Below are 14,873 nucleotides of genomic sequence, written 5' to 3' on the forward strand. Positions count from 1 at the left end.
CCTGATGTATTGATGGCCTATCTCATTTCTTGAGACCCTAATGCCCCGTACACACGGTCGGATTTTCCGATGGAAAATGTCCGATCGGAGCGTGTTGTCGGACACAGGCATTTTCCATTGGATTTTCCGACACACAAAGTTTGAGAGCAGGCTATAAAATTTTCCGACAACAAAATCCGATCGCGTCAATTCCGACCGTGCGTGGCCAGTTCCGACGCACAAAGTGCCACACACGCTCAGAAGAAATTCCGAGACGGAACAGCTCGGTCTGGTAAAATTAGCATTCGCAATGGATACAGCACTTTCGTCACGGTGCAATGTAAAAAATGGTTTAATACAGCGCACTCTCTTCTTCTTTATAATGTGAGAAGAATTAAGTAGTTTTGCTGCTCATATTCACACAGACTTCTCACAAACTTCTTTCTTTATTATTTATCAGGATTCCCTAAATATATTTTGATTTGTCACATCTGACAAATTTTTTTTTTTTTTTGTTTTCTTTTTTTTTTTTTTTAAAGGCTGTTTTATTTATTTTTTTTTTGGGTTTGTATTTTTTTCAAGGCTGATCTTTGTTTTATTTTTTTGTTAGTTTTACTCCCTAATATTTTTGTGTGTGTTTTGTGTGTCAAGTTACCACAACACCATTGATATCTTATATTATTGAATCTCAATGAGATTGTTTGGTGTTGGTGTCCCTTGTTAATTTCACATTGTATTTTTGAAATGTACCTGAATCCTCACAAACTGTCCTTTTTGAAGGAAAACACACATAGGCGAGTATAATTGAAACAAAAAATACTTTAGTAAGGGCTCAGAACCAAACAAAGAGGGAGGCAACGCTGGAGAAACAGCAGAAATTGGCGAAGCCTTGGACCCCAGGGCAGACATCAATTATTTAACATCAAAATTGGTGGCCTGAGGAGTCCATATGTAAGGGAGTGCAGTCTGGTCCAGAAGTCCCAGAGATCATGAAAGCAGCAGCAGATGACATGTATGTCCCCAGGCTGTGCTACTACAAGAGGCTTCATCTTTTGCCAGACCAGACTGAACCCAGGGTCATCACTTTCTGGTCTTCTTTCCATGCTTCCTTCCTGGCTGTGGCTCTGGTGTTGGAGATGTGGCAGGAGGAGGAGTAGGACCTGGAGGAGGAGGAGGAGGAGGAGGAGTAGTAGGACCTGGAGGAGGAGGACTATGTGTGAGGTTACAAATGTGGGTAGCAGATGTTATTTGGCACCTCAACCCCTTATTGAGAGCTTCCAAAATTAAGGACTCACACAGGAGTCATTGGCCCTCCTCCATCTGCAGCATTTTGCAGGCAGTTATGCCAGCAAAGTCTTCCTCCACACTGTGGGGCTTCTCAGGGCCTCAGTAGCCTTCCAAAAGAGGCCTATGGCAGCCTCCTCCAGGTTACTCCTCTTCAATCTAGAAGCAGTATAGGCCCAATGTTAAATCTTATCTTCGTTATCACGATCGGCGCCTCCGTTACTCCTTCCTCCGCTCACAAATCGTACGTACTATGCACGCGTGTTACGCTTTATAGACACTGCGCATGCGTGAAACTCCGCCTGCCCCTGACGTCCTTACTAGTCTATTCCCCGCCCCTTTTCGTTCAGCGCAGTGGGGAAGAGCACATGGCAGAGTCAGAGCAGGTGTCTGATATTTACACCAACGAGGAGGAGGAGGAGGAAAGCCCGGAGCCTGAAACATCCCGATCCAGAAGGAGACGATTTAAGGCATCAAATATGTCCTTTGGGGAGATGTTGAAGATGGTTGACATCCTAAAGAGGGCCGACTATGATGGGAAGTATGGACCTTACCCCAACCCCAATGTCCGAAAAGATCATGGCGCCAAGATCATGGCGAAAGTGGTCAAAAGTCTTCACCGGAATTTCGGGGTACGACGATCGAAAGATCAGCTCAGGAAGCGGTGGTCGGACCTTAAATTAAGAGAACATGAGCAGTACAGAAAGATCCTGAGAGTGCTGCAAAAAAGTAAGTAGTTGTGCTGTGTTCCTATTCTTTTTGTCTTTATTACGTTTGTGCTGCTCCATGTGCTTTTCTTAAGTGTTGTACAGTTTAAAATTTCAACTTTCATGTTCATGGGCACATTATTCGTTCGTATCAAACATTTTTCTTTCGGCCTATAAAACACCATTGTTTGGGCCATATGCATTTGCCAACATTTTTAAGGGCCTACTTGTCTGAAAATAATTTGGTTGTGTAGATGTGTTTGTTAATAGAATGAAAGGCAAACTAGATTCTATGTAAGGAGAGGACACTCAGCAGCTGGTTACACATCTGGACACTGGAGCACTAGTGTGGGACACAAGAACACCCTTTTTATTAGGGGGCCCACACAGGTGCTCCAGTGTATATTATATGGGTGTCTCCATCTGTGAAGCTTGTACAAAACAGGTAAAGTATTCAAGCTTGACAAAGGACACTAAAAATTCTACATCTTGGAACTCAGCCAAAATAGACAATTGTACCCCACTTCAAAGCAATGATTCATATTTATAGTTCTTCCCTCAAATATCTGTGTGCTAAGTATACGATTTTTTTTGTACATAGGGGAGAAAAGACTCGGAGGACACCCCTCATCCGAGGAGACCAGAGACCCCCCACCTCTGGAAGAAGGGGAAATCCCCCAAAGACAAGAAGAGCAGGAGGAGGAAGACATGGTGGAAATTGGCACCACAACAGGTGAGTGTCTGCGACCACAGGCTCAGGTAAGAGATGGATGCCGGCATATTTATAATACATGGGTTTTTTTTTGTTTCTATCTTTTTAGGTGATCGTGATGTTGTGGATCCAGATCCTTTCACCTCGGAAGAGGTGATCCAGATCCTGATCGGGGAGATCATGGGGTGTAATGTTGCATTGGAAAACATCAAGAAAAACATCAACGATGTTCTTAAAAAAAATAAGAACATCATTGATGTTTTGGGGAGAGTTTAAAACCCCTCCAAATCCCTTTGTTTTCTGGTGTACTACAATTTTAACATTTTTTGTCAAATAGTAGAAAAGCCAAATTTTGAGGATGCACACAGTGTGTCAACATGTGCTATTTGCCATCACGGGAGATCAATGGACGCATTTTGGGGGTGCAACCACTTCCTCAATAATAAAGTAGCTGAGAGGAAGGGGTTGCTCCCCCAAAACACGTCCCTTGATCCCCCGTGATGGCAGGTAGCACATGTTCACATTCGTAAATTTGTGTGCATCTTCAAAATTTGGCTTTTCCGGGGGTGACTTCACCCCATCTGAATGCAATATGAAACACAGTTCCTAAATACTCATGTCTGATATTGCCTTCAAGTTCTACCAAATGTGAACTTTGTAAGTTCAAGATTTGTGTCTTTCTTGTTTGTTTTAAACATGCCTGTTTTATCTTAAATGGACATTTCTACTTTTTCTAATGCCACCCCAAAAATTGTTATACAACAAACATGTTGGTTTGTTTTAAAAACCTTTTCTAAATGCACGTGTGATTGTGCAGGTATTAAAAAGATTGTTAATCAAGAATGTGTGGATTATTGTCTCACGCTCCAACACTTTTGTGGTGCTCTAATTGCTGCTTTCTGTGACAATGGGGGTTATTTCCTAAGGGCAAATCCACTTTGCACTACAAGTGCAGTTTCAAGTGCACTTGTAGTGCAAAGTGTCTTTGCATTTAGTAAATAACACCCAACAGTGCTTTGTAAGGTTACACAATCATGCCATTTTCAGGACTCCACACATTTCTGTCAGGGTCAGCTAAAACAAACACAAGCAGTAAATGTCACCAAAGATTTGCTTAATGTTTTTTTATTTGATAAAGGTTTCACACATTGTCTGGCATATTGATAGCCCCCTACCCGCAAAGAATTCAAGGTATCTTAGCCGGACATCACGGGCACTCAGGGAGGGCAAGCCAGGACGGCCACTTTCAAGCGCCGTCAGGGTTGGTTCATTTTGAATTCCGGCTTCAGGCCCAACTGAGCCAGCATAGTTGGCAGAATGTTGCCATAAAAAGTTGTGTAGAACACAGCACACCAGGATAATGTGATTCAGTTTGTACTCCGCCATATGTATGGGTGTTAGAAATAGGCGGAACCGGCTGGTCATGATTCCAAACGTGTTTTCCACCACTCTTCTGGCTCTGGCCAGCCGGCAATTAAAAACCCTATGGTCTGGGGTGAGGGTCCTCATCGGGAATGGCCATATAAGATGGTCCCCCAGCGCAAAGGCTTCATCCGCAATGAAGACGAATGGGAGTCCTTCCACACTGTCCTCTGGAGGTGGCAAGTCCAAGCTGCCATTCTGGAGACGCCTGTAGAACTCCGTCTGGGCGATGACTTCACCATCGGACATCTGGCCATTCTTCCCCACGTCCACATACAGGAACTCATAAGTAGCCGACACCACCGCCAACATCACAATACTATTGAACCCCTTATAATTATAATAGTACGACCCCGAGTTGGGTGGTGGGATGATGTGGACGTGTTTCCCATCAATTGCCCCTCCGCAGTTAGGAAAGTCCCACCGCTGGGCAAAGTGGAAGGCCACAGTCTGCCATTCCTGTGGCGTGGAAGGAAACTGTTGAGGAATACAAAAAAAATTAGTCTTTTTGCACATAAACATGGAAAGCAGATTAGACACAAACATTCTTGGCCAACATCAAGATAACATTTATTTATGGGAATTTTTAAAGACCAAAGTATAAGGTACAACTATCATATCCCCCCCCCTCTCATGGGCCATTTCTAACATTATAGGGGGGAGCTCTTGGCCAGGTAACCCTCTCCAGTTCATTGAGAGATGAATGCCTAAATAATGTGTATTACTTTGAACAGCCCCTACACTATTGGCAGCCCACTGGACAGGTAAGAAGTGTCATAATACAAAGATATAAATACACACTGTACACATTTGAGCACATTTGGACATTCTGCTATTACCTATCAAGATAATAATAGGATGCAAAAACTTTAAACAGTACCATTTGAAAGTATACAGGCAGGCCCTTGCACTACATGCTTTGGGGAATTCGTCCATAAATATGACCACTAAAGAGATGGGTATAGTGTGTATGGGTTTGGCAAAGTCAGCAGATAGATGATTGAAAATAGAAAGAGAATTGTTATCAGCTGACTTGGGGCAGTTGGGGGGAGGGAGGGTTCCAAATGATTTGGGGACCCCCCAAAAAAAGCCTATGGCACTCTGCCTGAATTTAAAGCACAAATCACATTTAAAAACATTTATGGGGTGTTAGGGGTAAAGCACTACTATGGAGCTGATAAAATATGTTGTTAAGTGACTACATGAGGTGAATATAGGGCCAGGAGACCATGCTGGGGAGGTAAGTGAAGGCAAATATGTATGAAGGACCAAAAAAAAAAATTACATAAAAATCCAGCATGCATGAGAACAAAGGGGACATTCACAGCATATTACAATCATGGTGATTAGGGAATGGGGAAAGAAATACAATATATTATCAAACATTAAATACAATAAAATGTGATGTTAAAGGATAAAAATCTTACCTTAATATAGTCCTTCTGCAGCACCTGGATGATGGCAGAACAGATCTCTGGGATTATGATCCCCAGAGCCTGGGGGGAGATGCCTGTTGAGAACTTCAAGTCCTGCAGACTTCTCCCCGTCGCCAAGTACCGCAGGGTGGCGACTAACCTCTGCTCTGGAGTGATGGCTTGACTCATGCAGGTATCCTGCCTGCTGATATAGGGGGGTCAGCAAAGCCAACAAACGGTGAAATACAGGGTCCGTCATCCGGAGAAAGTTCCTGAAATCATCAGGATTATTCTCACGGATCTCACGGAGCAAAGGCATATGACAGAACTGGTCACGCTGAAGCAACCAATTCTTGGTCCATGAACTCCTCCCCACCCTGTTCATGGACTGGACTTGTGTCAAGGTCAGGACCCCAACACCAAGCCCCCGCACAGCACAAACTCTACGAGGAGTACGTATATGCAACATGGCTAGAAAACGGTCGGCTGCTCAGAACGAAGTAACAGAACGCACTGAAGAACAGCAAGGCCTGTGAAGAGCAACCTGAAAAACAGTAACGAACGAACAAGAACACAATGACAAGTCACGCGTAGCTTGCTTGCACGCACTGAAGAGCAGATACAAACCAACAAGCACAAACAGAACAGCAGAAAACGATCTGAAAACCACGAGTCTAAAAAAGCGTGAATCGTCTCTCACCAAACTTTTACTAACACGAGATTAGCAAAAGGAGCCCAAAGGGTGCTGCGCTTGGTTCTGAACTGGCCTTTTCTAGTCTCGTCGTACGTGGCTTATGTCAGCACGTTCTTGGCGATCGGAAATTCCGACAACTTTGTGCGACCGTGTGTATGCAAAACAAGTTTGAGCCAACATCCGTCGGAAAAAATCCTAGGATTTTGTTGTCGGAATGTCCGATCAATGTCTGACCGTGTGTACGGGGCATAAGGCTACTTTCACACTGGAGCGGTGGGTGTGTCGGCAGTAAAGCAATGCTATTTTTAGCGGAGCTATTTGGCCACTAGCGGAGCGCTTTTACCCCCGCTAGCAGCCAAGAAAGGGTTAAAACCACCGCAAAGCGGTGCTGCAGCAGGGCTATGCCGGCGGTATAGCCGCTCTGCCCCATTGATTTCAATGGGCAGGAGTGGTTTAGGAGCAGTGTATACACCGCTCCAAAGATGCTGCTTGCAGGAATTTTTTTAACGTCCTGCAAGCGCACTCGGGCTTTCACACTGGAGAGACAGGAGCGGCTCTTTACAGGCGCTATGCAGGTGCTATTTTTAGTGCTGTAGCGTCTGTAAAGCGCCTCAGTGTGAAAGGGGTCTAACAAGCCAGGACAGTACAAATATCCCCAAAATGATACCTTTTTAGAAAGTGGACAGTCCAAGGTATATATAAATATACAAATATCCCCAAAATGATACCTTTTTAGAAAGTAGACAGTCCAAGGTATATAGTAAAAGGCATGGTGAGTTTTTTGAAGTAGTATTTTTTTTCATACAATTCTTTGCAAAAGTTTCCTTTTTTTTCACAAATTTGTCATAATAACAAGTTATTTCTCACACACAGCATATTCATATCGCAAATTACACCCTAAAATACATTCTACTCCTCCTCCTGAGTATGGCTGTACCACATACAGAGGCCCAACATACAGCGAGCGCCATCAGGCATTCTAGGGACATAAATAAGGCTACTTTCAGACTGGGGTAGGTGGGCTTTGGCGGTAAAGTGGCGCTATATTTAGCACCGTTTTGCCGTCCTTTTAACTGCGCTATTCGGCCACTAGAGGGGCGGTTTTAACCACCGCTAGCGCTCCTATATCGCTGCAAAGATGCGGCTTGCAGGACTTTTTTGACCGTCCTGCAAGTGCCTCAGTGTGAAAGTAGCCTTACACATATAATTTCTAGACTACCTCTTACACATATTCGAAGGTCCTGGAGCACCAGGACACTGAAAATGCCCAAAAAATTACCCAATTTTAGAAAGTATACACCCCGACATATATTCTATGAGGCATAATGAGTCTTTTGAACATGTAATTTTTTTCCACAAGTTTTTGAAAAATGTGTAAAGAAAATGAAAACACATTTTTTGTACACAAAGTTGTCCATTCATAAGATATTTCTAACACATAGCATGTACATAGCAAAAATTATGCCCCAAAATATATTCTGCTACTCCTCCTGAGTATGGTGATACCACGTTTGTGAGACTTTTACACAGCTTGGCCACATATAGAGGCCCAACCTGCAGGGAGCACCATCAGGTGTTCTAGGGACATGCATTTCAAATCAAAATCTGTGTAGTGATTTTTTATTGACATTTTTTCCCTAGGTGAATGGGTAGGGGTGCCATGTACCCCATACTCATTCACATAGGGTGGGGGGCCGGGATCTGGGGACCCCCTTATTAAAGGGGGCTCCCGGATTCCGATAAGCCCCCTGCCCGCAGACCCCGACAACCAACAGCCAGGGTTGTCGGGAAGAGGCCCTTGTCCTCATCAACATAGGGACAAGGTGCTTTGGGGTGGGGGGCCGCAGGGTGCCCCCTCCCCCAAAGCACCCACCCCCCATGTTGAGGGCATGCAGCCTGGTACGGCTCAGGAGGGGGGGCGCTCGCTCGTCCCCACCCCCTTTCCTGACTGACCGGGCTGCGTGCTCGGATAAGGGTCTGGTATGGATTTTGGGGGGGACCCCACGCCGTTTTTTCGGTGTAGGGGTTCCTCTTAAAATCCATACCAGACCGAAGGGCCTGGTATGCCCCTGGGGGGGAACCCACGCCATTTTTTTATTTAAAATTTGGCGTGGAGTTCCCCCTCAACAGTCATACCAAACAGTGCCGGGCATTGGCGGGGATCCGAGTCGGATCCCCGTGCTTGTCGCTCATTGGGAAAGGAAAAATCATTTTTCCTTTCCCGATGAGCAGCTCGGCGCTGTTATCCGCAGCTGACACAGTGCACTGCGATTACCTGCGGTTATGTGCGGATAGCTGCGCTAAATCGCTCCTGGACGCAGTCAGTACTATTTTTTCTATCCGCACAGAACCGCATGTATCTAATTCGCAGCTAAACGCAGTGTGTGAATGGGGCCATAGGAAAGCATTGTGTGCTTTTAGCCGCGGTAGAAAATTAGAAAATCCGCAGCTAAAAGCACCATTCTATCCGTCTGTGTGAAAGGGGCCTAATGTGTTGCATGAGATTTGCAGGTGTGCTGTGGGAGTTTTGAAAAATATTTAAAATTGCTAGCATTTTGAAACATTCAACATATCAAAAAATTAAATGGTAAATCAATGTGGCAAAAGTAAAAAAAAGTAACATATATAAAAGCGCAATCTCTGTCAGTCAGTCATTCATTGGTTCCTTTTGTAACGCGGGACTTGTGCGAGATCTTTGGGGAAAATGCAATCGCTCTAATTATATTATAATATACAGACAGTTCCATTCATTTCATTTGATGCTTATAAAAGTTTGTTCATTGTTTAGCGATGGAGAAATACTTAATCAAGTCTGGAACTCTGAAAGAGAAAATGCTAAATGATAAGCAAGGAAGCAAGTAAAAGTACAAAGAAGATTACAATCGCTTCAGTCTGATTTGCTCTCGAAAGCAGGCACATCCTTCACATTACATTTAAAATTAAATATATATAAAAATTACAATACAGTACAAAATTATTATTATTATTATACAGGTTTGAGGGGGTCCATACTAGACCCGAAGGCCCTGATATAGACCTGGGTGGGGAACCCTACACCATTTTCTTAAATTTTGGCATGGGGGTCCCCTCTGAATCCATACTAGACCTGAACGGCCTGGTATAGACTTGGGGGGGGACCCCATGTAGTTTTTTGCAATTTTTTTTTTTTTTTTGGCTGGCATTTTTTTTTACCTTCAGTGGGAAAGACGCTGACAGCTGATGACTCATTTGTTGTTAAGGACACAGGGGCTGGCTTCCTCCGGTTAGCAACCAGCTATATACAGTGTTAAAATAAGAACTGCAAAACACATCAAAAATCGTATCACAAATGCAACAGTTGCATTTCTGATGCAGTGCTATTGAAACCTATTACTCGCAAATTGCGTGAAAAAAGTCCAATTCCAAAAACACACTGGCCGCAAAACACATAGGTGTGAACTAGTACCATAGAAAACCATGTTAAATGGACTGTAGAGTGTTTCTGCAAACTGCAAAACTCACTAAAAAATGCATAGGTAGAGTACGTGCGGGTGGTCTCCTCTCTCCTCCCTTCCACCTGTGCAGAGGGACAAGGCAAGGATGTCCACTGTCCCCAGGGTTTTTCGCCCTGGCCATTGAACCTATGGCTATATTACTCCGCTCGGTTCCCGCGGTGAAGGGATTAGAGATAGGGCCACTGGTGGAACGAATTTCGCTGTACGCGGACGACAAGCTTTTATACCTAGGTGATGATACCCATTCTTTAGTTGCGGCTCTTGAAATTATAAATTATTATGGAGGTTTCTCTGGGGTCAAAATTAGCTGAAGTAAGTCTAGCCTGTTCAGTCTGTCTGATAATGACCCCCCCACAGCTGACCTGACCGCCCTTCGAAGAGTCACCCAGTTTAGATATCTTGGTATTGAGATACGCAGGGACCAAACCCAATATCTAACGAACAACTTATACCCAATCCTCCAAAACCTTATTGCAAAATGTCAGGCCTGGAGATCGCTCCCATTGACACCAGTGGGAAGGGTGAATCTATTAAAAATGACGATCCTGCCTAAGTTCTTATATATTTTTAGGAACACCCCGGTTCCAATCCCTGTCTCTTTTTTCCACAAACTAGACGGGGTAATCTCCTCTTTTATATGGGGAGGAAAAACTCCAAGAATAGCGAAAGCCAAGCTACAACTTCCCCTATCTTCTGGAGGCCTGGCATTACCATGCTTCCAGAAATATTACTGGGCGGCAGTGCTGGTCACTGTTCGCTGGTGGTTCAAGCAGACTAGATCAAACCCCGCGGTAAATCTTGAAGCAGCCATAATGGGTTCCTACTCAGCCCTTACGAACGTTGTCTATAGAGGAGTAAAAGCCAGTCCACATATAACTTTACCAATGTGCACCACAATACAAGTATGGGATAAAGTCACTGCAGCCATAACCAGAAAGGATACTATTTCCCCTCACACTCCATTATGGGGTAATCCCAGACTTTCACATTTCAGGTCCATCCCAGACCCCAGTATATGGGCTAAATATGGGATAGTAAAGATTAAGCAGATTATGCCCAACGGGCAAATACTCCCATTCCCAGAACTCAAAAGGACCTATCAGCTTCCTTCGTGGATGTTATTTCGGTATCTTCAACTAAAACATGCTATGCAAGCACAATTCCCCAGAGTAGTTACAGTGGTATCAAATATGGTGGAAAGCTTCCTTACCTCACGGGGGGTAGACAAGATACTATCTTCCATATATTTACGCCTTACCTGCGGAGACGCAGAGAAGAACCCACATCTCCTACAGATGTGGAAGTCAGACATAACTGATCTCTCTGACGAACAATGGGAAATAGCGATTCAAAACTATGGTGTCCGTTTATGAAGCAGTGAAATCTATTCACTGCTTCGTTCTCCAGCATTCACAGTGAAGATTTTTCTCCTCTGTGTGCCAGTTTATGAAGCTTTGTAGATCGCTTCACCTTTGGAGGAGTGAAGAGATCTACAAACGCTTCCAACAGTGGAGAACGGCTCCTGATACTGGAATCTCGTGAGACTTTACGAGATTACAGCACCAGAAATACAGAGATGTCAGTTTATTAAGCAGTGATAAATTATCACCGCTCAATACACGGACAGACGGCGTGAATTACTGTTAATAAAATAATGAGTCCCCCTACATTATATACATATGTATACACACACACACACATTATATATACATGTATATACACATACATTATATATATATATACATATACACATTATATGTATATATGTATATATATGTATACACATAAATATGACAGGGGGACATGCTTACAGTGTTGGGGGGTCTGAACGAGGCATAAGGAAGTTAAAAATCTTCCTCCTTCCCCCTCAGATCCACCCAGATTTCCTCTTCACTCCCCGATTCACCATCTCTGAGCTGGTGAACCTGGGAGTGTGAATTCTGACTCAGATCGCCAGTGAAGCGGTGAGATCACCGCTTCATAAACTGGCCGTTCCTGTGTATTTTCCGTGTGTAGAGATAATCGGCGGGAGAACAAGTTCAAACATGTTCTCCCCCAATTATCACTGTTTCATAAACTGTTTATGGACTGTGATCAGCGGCGATCCTCGGGATCACCGCTGATCACTGCTTCATAAACGGACACCTATATACCAACAGTGATCTCGGCTAGGGATAGATTTATCCAACTCAAATTCATACACAAAGCGTACTATACGCCACAAAGACGTGTTATCACATCATCTGGGAGTGTCCTGTCATTCAGGAGTATTGGAAGAAAGTGGTTGAGGAAATTAATAGTGTCACCAACCTGTCTGTGCCCTTGGATCCTAGGATCCTTATTTTAGGAATTACAGAATTGATAACTCATTCCACGTATGACAAATTACTATTATTTTATTTATGCTTCTATGCCAGAAAAGCTCTCCTCCAACAATGGAAACTAGCGATTCCCCCCACGGTGACTCAATGGCGTGCCCTGGTAGATGCGGTGCTACCCTTATACAAACTGACGTATATGGGCCGTAAATGCCCCCAAAAATTTGATAGGGTGTGGAAACCATGGGTGACCACTAGATCACTCTCGGTTTGAGGCGGCCTCCGAAGATAGCCTAATAACTAATGATACTGCTGGGTTACATGAGTTGATTGTCCAGGCCTAGAAATATAGATAAAAACTAAGTATTGGGGATAGTCCTTGCTTGCCTACCTACTCTGGGTTGTAACGTTATGCTGGTATAAATAAGTTAGGAACCATCGGGACCTATAAATGAAGCCCTCTTCTTCCCCTTAAAGTTTTGTTTGACTGGTGAGCCTTTTTTCTAATGTGCATTTAACTAACGAGCTTAATTGACGCCTAAGACGGTGCAATAGTATAACTGGGTCCAATGTAGCCCCCTTTCCTTCTTTCCCCCTTCCTCTCTCCTCTTCCCATTTCCCCCCTACCAATTATAGGTTAGGATTATAAGCCAGCACAAATGTCAGGCAGGAATGCCATGCTCCGTCTCATACTCTGTAGTAGTATTGTGTAGCATCGTCAACTTTCATTCGTCCTAATTAAATGTGATATATTATTTCTAGATAGGATACATTGCTATGATGTACTTATGATGTACCGTGTTTTTGTTTTCTTTTGTATTATTTTTGTATTTGTTATAAATAAAAACTTTTCTGTTACAAAAAAAAAAAATGCATGGGTGTGAACCTAGGGTCAGGACCAGTTCACACTGGAGCGATGCGGGAACCCTGCGAATCCAGTGAGGGCTCCAGCATCGCATACAACTCGCAGGCAGTTCACACTGCCATATGCGAACTGCTGGGAATGTCCGTAGAAATCTAATGACACCCCAAATCAGTTCACAAATCGCAAAGTGAACTGCAAATTCGGACAACACCCATGATTCTGCTGCGGACCAAAAAAAGGGTCCTGTGCGAGTTTGGTTCGAATACGATGCAAATTCAACCATACAATCTGTATGGCTGAGTTTGCCTCACACAGACATTGAATGTGATTTGCCATGCAGAGCAAATCACATCTGATGTTGGATAGCACAGCAGTGTGAACCGGGCCTAAGGCCCCTTTCACACTTGTGCAACTTGTCCTGCGACTCCTGCGTACATAGACCTCAAGATTACACTGGCATTGCTTCAAATCACATCAAATTTGCGTGAAAAAGCACTGCAAAATAGCGGGACTTTCAGGTCGCACAATTGTGAAAGGGGCCTTATGGACCTCAAATTATATGAAAAGTCGGCCAAGTGTGAAAGGAACCTAATGAGATTCATTGATAACACCTTTGGATTAGGCCCCTTTGCACTTGTGCGACCAATGCCTGTGTAATCTTGTGGTACAGGGGCCTCAAGTCGCATCAAAGTCAAACCAAAATAGTGCAGGGACTACTTTAAAGTTGTTGCAACTTGTAATAGAACAGATATGAATGGTTATCATTGAGAATCATGGGGTACAACTTGTCATGCAACTTGGAGGTCCAAATTTGCTGGAAAAGTCACCTAACTGTGAAATAAGTCATATATATTTTAATAGAAAGGAGCTGTCATTTATATTTGCATAGTCCTTACTGATTTACATCAGCAGAACAAATGCAGGAAGTGATGTGTGCACCTGGACCAGAAGCAAATGTGTGGTGTTGCCAAACAAATCAGTGAACCATACCAAATCTAAATACCACATCCACCCCCACATTGAGTAAGCACAAGTACATATCCTACACTTACCCGGCAAATGAGCAGCACCTCCTCTTTGCTAAAGAGGGACCTCGCCCTGTCCACCTAGATGGAGATCCTGACCAGCACAGGAGCTTCCGGGTAATTACAATGACTCATTTCCAGATCAGAAGGTGAAACCATGCTCTTTTAATCGCAGCTGCAAATATTTGATCGCAACCACAATTAGGATTTTTTAAATTTTCCTTTATTTGCAGATATGCAAATCTGTATTTCTACATATAATGATATTTTGAGGTAAAATTCAATTTAAGGGAGTTCAATAAGAAATGGTGTCCCTGGGTTAGCAGCAGTGAATTATAAAGACAAAGGCCCAGTTTGAGCCCTGGTTTACACTGACAGCAGGAGGAAATCATGCAAGTTCAGCTGAACTCGCACCATTTCATGCCCGTATGTCAGTCCCGACTGCAGGGAGGAATTTCAGAGACTTCTGAGCAGGTTTCTGCATTGATGTCAATAAAAATCACACCCTGAAGTCGCCATAAAGTAGTACAGAAACTACTTTTGGAAATTGCAATGCCGCACCAATTAGATTCCACCTTTATCATTTACTTGCAGGTGTGCTGAAGAGATTAGTTTTTTTTGGTGCACAAATACATATAGAAATTATTAGATATAAAAGAAAGATATTGCACTTCCCCAAAACAACCACCCCCCAAAACTAATTAAAAAGAAGAAAGAAAAAAGAAAAAAAACAAACACACAACAAACAAGCTCAATAATATACTTTTATTTTGCCAGCAGAAACAAAATTATGTACATTTATTTACTAGCTTCAAAAAAAAATCTACAGGATATATGGTACTACATTTAGCAAAACAGCAATTGGGTTTTAAGGGCTCTGCTCATAGCAGCTTACAATCTAAAATTTGTCTAAACCTTAGAGTGGACACAGCTTTACTTTCAGTGTATAACGAGTAAC

Source organism: Aquarana catesbeiana, linkage group LG13, assembly GCF_042186555.1.
Source record: "Aquarana catesbeiana isolate 2022-GZ linkage group LG13, ASM4218655v1, whole genome shotgun sequence".
In the NCBI taxonomy this organism is placed as follows: domain Eukaryota; kingdom Metazoa; phylum Chordata; class Amphibia; order Anura; family Ranidae; genus Aquarana; species Aquarana catesbeiana.